Below are 7,945 nucleotides of genomic sequence, written 5' to 3' on the forward strand. Positions count from 1 at the left end.
TCTCACCAAAGTGATGCATCAATTCACCGAGCCCACGTGCATTCTCTAAGGCGACCTCTTCGCAAAAGTGATGCATCAAGTCACCGAGCCCACGTGCCCTTTTAGATGCCTGGGCCCATGTGCATTCTCTTAGGTGCTATCTCTCACCAAAGTGATGCATCAATTCCGAGCCCACGTGCCTTTTAGATGTGCCAAACTCGTCACCGAGCCAAGTGCATTCTCCCGGAGGACATACCGAGTCTCCGAGCCACGTGCATTCTCTTAGCGACCTTTTCGCCAAGGTGACATATTCAACCACTGAATTCATGTGCATTCTCCAGGTGATATTCCAATTCACCGAGCCCACATGTCCTCTTTCAAGATTACCAATCTACTTTCAATACTGCGACAATCAATGCCCAACAACTTGATTTCTCAATCAAATAATTAAATCAACTCAACAAAGCATTATAAATGCTGAATAACATACTTGGCCATTTACCAATCAACAATTCAATCTCAATCAATTCCAATCAATTTAGGGTAAATCATCACAATTTATTCAATTCCATACAACGTGGAGCTCAAATAAATAAACGGGACTACGCCACGACGATTAGCACGAGATTTCGGTCGATGGCCATCAAAATCTTAATTTCCGAAAAATAATTAATTAATTAATTAATTTTGAAAATTAATTAATTAATATTAAAAAATTCAATTTAACTCAAAATAAAGCCCGATTAAATAAACGGACTTCTACAGTAAATCAGCGTAATATTAGATTAAGAGGCATCTGAGTTGAATTTTTGGAAAATAAATAATTATTTAATTTAATTCGAAAATTAATATTTAAATACTAAAAATTCCATAGGCCCGAAAAGCCTAATTGGAGCCCACTAATGAGGTCAGGAAAAATCCCGAGGCACTTCAATAATTAGTAGACCCGTCTGCAGCAATTACAAATCAATTTATCTAAATCATCACAATTGACTAATAGTGCTAATTTGACACAATCTAACAACTAAAGCATAATTAATTAAAACTAAACCAACCTTAAGCATAATTAGTAACTAATCGAGATTAGTGAGATTACTCACCAAATCGCGTGCAGATCAATCCAACGAGGGCGACGCGAAACAAAACTTCCCAAAGCACGGCTCGGGTTCGGGGCCGGAAACGGCCCAAAACAAGCCTGAAAGGGCTGGAAACCCACTCGTGGGTTTTCTGCCCTTGGCTGGCGGAGCAGATCCGGCCAAAAACAGCGAGGAGGTCGGTGGAGAGCAAGGGGACGCCGGGGAGGTCCGGCGGAGTTGGGCGGTGGCCGGAGGTGGCCGGACGGGGGGCGGAGGCGAACAGGGCTGAGCAGAGTTGGATCGTGTGGGGGAGGGACGGCAACGGCGACGGACGCAGGAGTGGAGCGCACGGCGTGTGCGGGTGGGCGTCGCGGGTGCGGGTGGCGGGACGGGCGGCAAGCGGCGGCTTCGGCGAACGGCTTCGCTCGAGCTTCCTCTTCTGGTTCGCTTCTTTGGATGCACGGGGAGGAAGATGAAGAAAGAAAGAGAGAGAGAGAGAGAGAGATAGGTATTGACCAGTCAAAGAGGAGAGAGAAGGTAGGCGGTGGGGGAAAATCGCACGAGGGGAAAGGAGAGGAGAGAAGAGAGAGAGAAAAGAGAAAGAAAAGAGAAGGGAGAGAGAGAGAGAAAAAGAAAAATAAATAACAATACTTTTCTTATTTGATTTTCTTTCTCTTTCCCATTCTAATTTCTTTCGAGCTTTTTTCTTCCGATAATTTCTTTCTTGAAATTTCGACTCGTCAATAATTTGACGGAAAATGAGACAATATCCTAAAATAAGAATTATGACGCGCTTAAAATTCGATTTTGAAATCAAGTTCAATTTCGTGGTTAAAAATCGATCGGACGTGATTTTAGCACAATTCAACCATTTAGGTAGCTTTTAGGGATTTTACAGCTGATACATCCCTTACGGCTTTACCCAATAGGTTAGTTAACTCGTGAGTGATTAGCTCGGAAAAAGTGCCATAGGCACGTCGACGAATGCCCATTTCACTTCATTGAAACGGGTCGAATTTCAGGATGTCACATTGTCTACCAACCTCTTAAGTCAACCAACATCGTGACAAGAGGTCAATACGGAAGGAGAACGTCCTTACAAAAAGAATAAGAAACTAAGATTGATTTTCGCTTCGAATGAGATACACCGCAGTTGCGAGACGACACGGCAATGCTTCCTTTTGGCTTGAACAAGAGCTTGTTATGGCTATGGTTAACAAGGCCACATGATAAGAGACTGTCCACAGCAATAGCAAATGATGCCATTGCAACAACTACAAACGGCACCACACAATGGAGTCCCACAGTAAGATAATCGTCCTCCGGCCTAAGGAAGAGTATACGCACTCACTTAGGAGGAAGTGGGAAATTTCAAGACCCTAGAATGAAGTATTGTCCACTATAAGATGCAGAGAGCATAGGGTCATTATATGTAATAATATAAAGTAGTAGACCTAATCGAGTTGGTTATGTAAGATTTTGACATTATCATAATGGATTGACTCAATTAGAAGCGAGCCACTATGGATGGTACAAAAAGCTTAGCTTCTTAATGACAGCTGCCAAGGTTATTTAGAAACAATGGAAGATAAATCAAAGTGGTGCAGCAAAGGCGTGGTGATGCTGAAGTTCGAAGACATTCCGTAGTAAGGAAATTTTCAACGTTTTCCTAAAGAGCTACTAGGATGGAGATAGAGTTTGCCTAAGGCACTATATGGTCAAGCTTGCGAACTTCATCTGTTGGAACGAGGTCGGGAAAAGGAAAGTCACTCGTCTAGAGCTAGCCTTACTTACGATAAGTAGAAGTAGGCATTAGGACTGCCTAAAGTAGATAGAAAAGTTATATAGATAGACAATGAAAACCTCTAAAGTTTCAAGTAGGTGATCATGTTTTCCTCAAGATATCACCCCTAAAGGTTGTGTCTGCTTTGGGCAAAAATGGAAAGCTGAGCCTTAGGTATATATCACCATTTGAAATTCTAGAAAAATTAGAATTTAGCTTATCGGTTGATGCTGCCATTGAAACTTGCTCAAATGCATAATGTGTTTCATGTATCTATGTTGAGAATGTATGAGCACGATTCGACACACATGCTGAACTTTGATAAGATCGAGGTAGACGACGAGGGTCGTATGTTGAGGAGCCAGTGCGAATCGTAGATTGAAGAGAGCAAGTGATAAGAAGTAAGGCCATTCCCTTGGTAAAGGCCCTATTAATGACACCATGAAACAGAGGAAGCAACATGGAAACGTGAGGATGCCATGAAGTGCAAGTACCCATACCTATTCCAAGAATCGGGTACGCATTGAAATTTCGAGGACGAAATTTTTAGAGACGAAATTTTCGACCTATGAGAGATGGATATAAGTCTAGTGTGGTGGTAAGGATCGGTCATAGATTGATCAAGAGATCAGCCGTGAACCAATCTAATGACCAAGCAAGTGGACCCGAGTCATTTGGCTAATGGACGACGCTGACTATAAGAGTTGATTGAGGGATGGTCACGTTCCACCACATATCGATGGACGATCATGAATCGATCCCGAACGGTCATGTTCTGGTCGCGAGTGATTCCACTTGGTCATGTACCAACCGTGGACGACCATAAGTCGATCCAGTACGATCATGTGCCAGTTACGAATTGACCAATCTCGAACAACCACATGACAATTGGGAGTCAGCCTAGACTAGGCCTAGGGCAGATCCAAGAGTCGGTCCGCTCAATTAGAGTTGGTCCAAAGGTCGGTCATTAAGCCTATGCCTTGGGCCATCGATCTAGCCAAAAAGACAAACTTTGCCTATAACAACACCAGGGGTGGCTTTGCCATGAACATTAGGTGTGTCGGAATGGTCATTAAGTGATGTACACAAAAAGCTCTTGTCGATTCCAATTGCACTTCCAATGGCTTATTTCCCATGGTTGCCATGTTGCTTGGAAATGGACAAAAGAGAAGCTTCTAGAATACCCTAACTTCTTCATGGAGGATGACTCATCATTTTACATGGATCCTTGTAGATTATGATTACCAAAAATTCACATTGGAAATTAAGTAGATGATTCATGCCAAATTATTGATATCTTATGGCCTAGGCGCCACCTTATCTTCTCACAATGCCACCCATTCATGATGACTTGTTCTTCAATAATAAATCAAGCATTTATGTGGCCCAATAAAAAGAAGACATATAATAGAAGACTCTAAAATACTTTGGGAGCAAGTTTTGGAATCTAGGCACGTAATAAGTATCCAAACCTCATGATTGCCCAAATCTAAGCTATTAATGAAGATGGTGAGTCATAGGCTTAGGTGACATCGAAAGATTTGGTCATCATCACACCTAAGATCTTCCTTGTAGAACAAGTTGGTCAAGTAATGATGGCAATGGTGACTCCTAAGCCTAGGTGTCCATTAAAATTTTGTAATGATGGCTAAAAGATTTACCTTCGAGAAGAAGTTGGTGACTCATAACTTTAGGTGTCCATGGAAGGTATGATCATCATTACCATAAAATCCTCATTGGAGAACAAGTAGGCCAAGTCATTATGGCATGGTATAAATGGTCCAATGAAAATGAAACAAGTAGGCCTCTAATAATTACATTAGGCCATTAGATGTGTCACCTTTGAAATGGGTATGGCACCTCGCAACTTAGGCTTGCCATCTCAATGTTATAGTCATGCCACTTCTCGAAATACGATTGGACCATTTGGACAAATAATAATGAGGTTGGTGTCTATAAATTGGAGAAGCCCTTTATTCATTTCCATCATTAGAGCTCACTTGGCATGCACGCCCTATTCTCCTCTTTCTTTCATTTCTCTCAGGCTCGCACCATCACCCTCATCAAGTCATTCAAGTTAGTTTTCATGGTTCAACCAGGTAAGTAAGATCCCTATTTCTCCTCTGGGGCAGTGACTCCATTGTTGAGTTTAGTTAGGTGCTCACCCGTCAAGCTATTGGTAGGATGTTAGATCTTTTGTATGGTTTTGCTCATGATTGTGCTTGAATGTGTGCTTGAGTTGTTCACGCTTGGAATGAGGCCCATGTTCGCTCGGGTTGAGTCTAATGCAATGCAAGGTCGTCCAAGGCCATAAGGCCTTGGATCGCATTCAAGCATGCTAGTTCTAAGTCTCGCTTGGTGTGGGGATCGCCCAAGGCCGTAAGGTCTTGAATCGACATCGAAGCGTGCCGGATCTTAGTCTTGATCGATACAGGTATCGCCCAAGCTCATGAGGTCTTGGTAAGGCACTAAAGCATGCCGGTTTTATGCCTTGGTTGGTGCGGGACATGGTGTTTGGCATTTGAATCAAGCCACGATCCAAAGGTCATTCACGGCATGAAGTATGTTCACGTTAGGTTGAAGTCAAAGTCCATTGAGCTTAGGATTTGCACAAAAGCGAGGTTTACCCAAGCCTCAAGGTTTTAGATCGGCATTGAGGCGCGGCGTTTCGAGCCTTGTTCGGTGTGGGGATTAACGCTACATGTTCAGTTCAAGTCACGGACCATGGATCGTTCTTGACATGTTGTATAGTGCAATACTAGGATTCTTGGAAAACATGTATGAATGAGTATGCCTTCGGACCATGTATAAGTTGGCTAAGAATATAAGAATTGGCTTGTGTTGCACTTATGTGTGTGTGCTTAAAGAGAATAAAGCACCCGTCATCACATATAACGGCGATGCCTCATTCATTGAAGGGAGGTTGAGCTAGGATGTCTAGGTCTTAAACTCGAAAGTCTAGGGAAGCTAGCCCCAGAAGCCTCGGTTGAGCCGAGATGCCTTGGTCGAGGTAGGAAACTCAGCAAGAAGCTAGAAGCCTCAATTGAGCCGGTAGGGCTTGGTTTAGCCAAGACGACGATAAATGAATTTGCATGGCTGCCAGTTATGCATAAGTATGATGTATTGATGTGTTCATTGTTAAACCAAAGGTATTTTTGTCGATATCATGTATCGAGTCAAGACATGGCAAGTAATTTGCTTTTGATCTGTTATTGACATTGTTTGCAAGTGTTGTACTTATTAGGTTTCGATGTCCAGATGTTTACCTACTAGAGAATTAGGAGTTTTACGCACTGAGTTTCCCCAACTCACTCCCTCATTTTTCAGATTTCTAGGCAAGAAAGTCTCACGTCAATTTTAGAAGCCACAATCACACTAGAGGAGATAAAAATGCTCTAACCTATGTGGAAACTTGTAGTATAATGTAAAAAGGAAAAATGGCTTGAATAAAAATGGCTTATAAAAGTACTGTTATGATAAAGTAATGTGTTCTATGTAATGTATGTACCGGTCTCCCAGCTATTGTTTGTCTAAGGAGTTTCTTTGTTTACATTTCCGCATGTGCTTAGGACCATGAAATGGAGTTGGAGTCATGATAACAAAGTCCACTCCCCCTCCCCCTCCCCAATGAATGGAAGCAACTCAGCAATTTAAATGGCTTAGATCTACTCATTGTCACATAACATGAAATGACTATTTGTGTTGACTCACACTTACGGTCATAGTCACTTGAAAATTGTTCGAACTTCTAACATATATGCACAGCCTTAAATAGTTTATTACACCACACTTCAATCTCGTCTGTTGCATAGGTTAACAGATAAGCAAATTCGAATTTTGTGGAGGAAGATGATGCAGGTGTAAATTAAGAGTCTGAGACAAATTTGAACATTGGGGAGGAACAATCTCAATGTTTGATAGTCAATGAAAACATGCTCAGATGAAAACAATAGTTATGGAGTGTCAAGGACAACCGGGCAACAATTCATCAAGAACTAACCCAATTCAAGATCAATATCTTCCCCAAACTAAATCGACCAAAGTCAATTTTAACCCTAGCAATAATCGGCAATATTTCAGTAATACAAACTTAAAAGGAGTAAATATGATGTTGGAATATTAAAAGACAAAGGCAACAACACCAAGAATTCATGGATCGCTTAAAAATTCCACTAATCACCTAGCATAATAGGACATACAAAGTTTCTTCTCTAGTCACATATTAGAGGCTCAATATCAACGATTCACCAAGATTAACACAAGTGCAACAAGAAACCCTAATTGCAATTGGAAAAAATGAGAAGACAATTCGGAGAAGGTTCTCTATGAATGAACTAGTCAACTCGTACCCTCGAGTCTTATGAACAATACGCTAAAATTTAAGCTCATTTCAACAATGTTTGGCCTACAAATCGGGATTGCAAAGTCTCCCCTCCCCCCCAATGATTGGAAGCAACTCGACAATTTAAATGGATTAGGTCTACTCATTTCGCATAACATGAAATGACTATTTGTGTTAGCTTAAACTTATGGTCATAGTCATTTGAAAATTGTTCTAACTTCTAGCATAGATGCACGGCCTTAAATAGTTGATTATACAACACTTCGATATCATTTGTTATACGGCTTAATAGATAAGCAAATTCGAATTTTGTGAAGGAGAATGATGCAGATGTAAACTAAGGGTGCGTATGACAACTATTCTGTTCCAAAATAGTTCTTAAACAAATAGATTTTTATTTCTATTTCTAGAAGAGTTTCTAAGCAAAAATAACCATTTGATAATGACACAAAATTTCTACTCTAAAAATAGAAATTGCGTTAGATAAGACACAAAATCTTCCTTTCGGTGATAGCAGACCAACGGATGGTGGCGGTAACGGCGGCGGCCGGGTGGCAGCGGTGGTGGCCGACAGCGGCGGCCGGCCAGCCGGCGGGGGCCGGCGGGTGGTGGGCGGCAGATGGACAAGTGGTCGGTGGCAACGAATGAAGAACCGGTTGACAACGATCAGAATTTTTTTTATTTCTCATTTTTATTCTAGAAATAAAGAAGTAGAAAATTTCTACTTCGATTTCTATTCCAAACCTATTTACGGAATAAGATTAA

Source organism: Eucalyptus grandis, chromosome 3 (assembly GCF_016545825.1).
Source record: "Eucalyptus grandis isolate ANBG69807.140 chromosome 3, ASM1654582v1, whole genome shotgun sequence".
NCBI classification, from domain to species: Eukaryota; Viridiplantae; Streptophyta; class Magnoliopsida; order Myrtales; family Myrtaceae; genus Eucalyptus; species Eucalyptus grandis.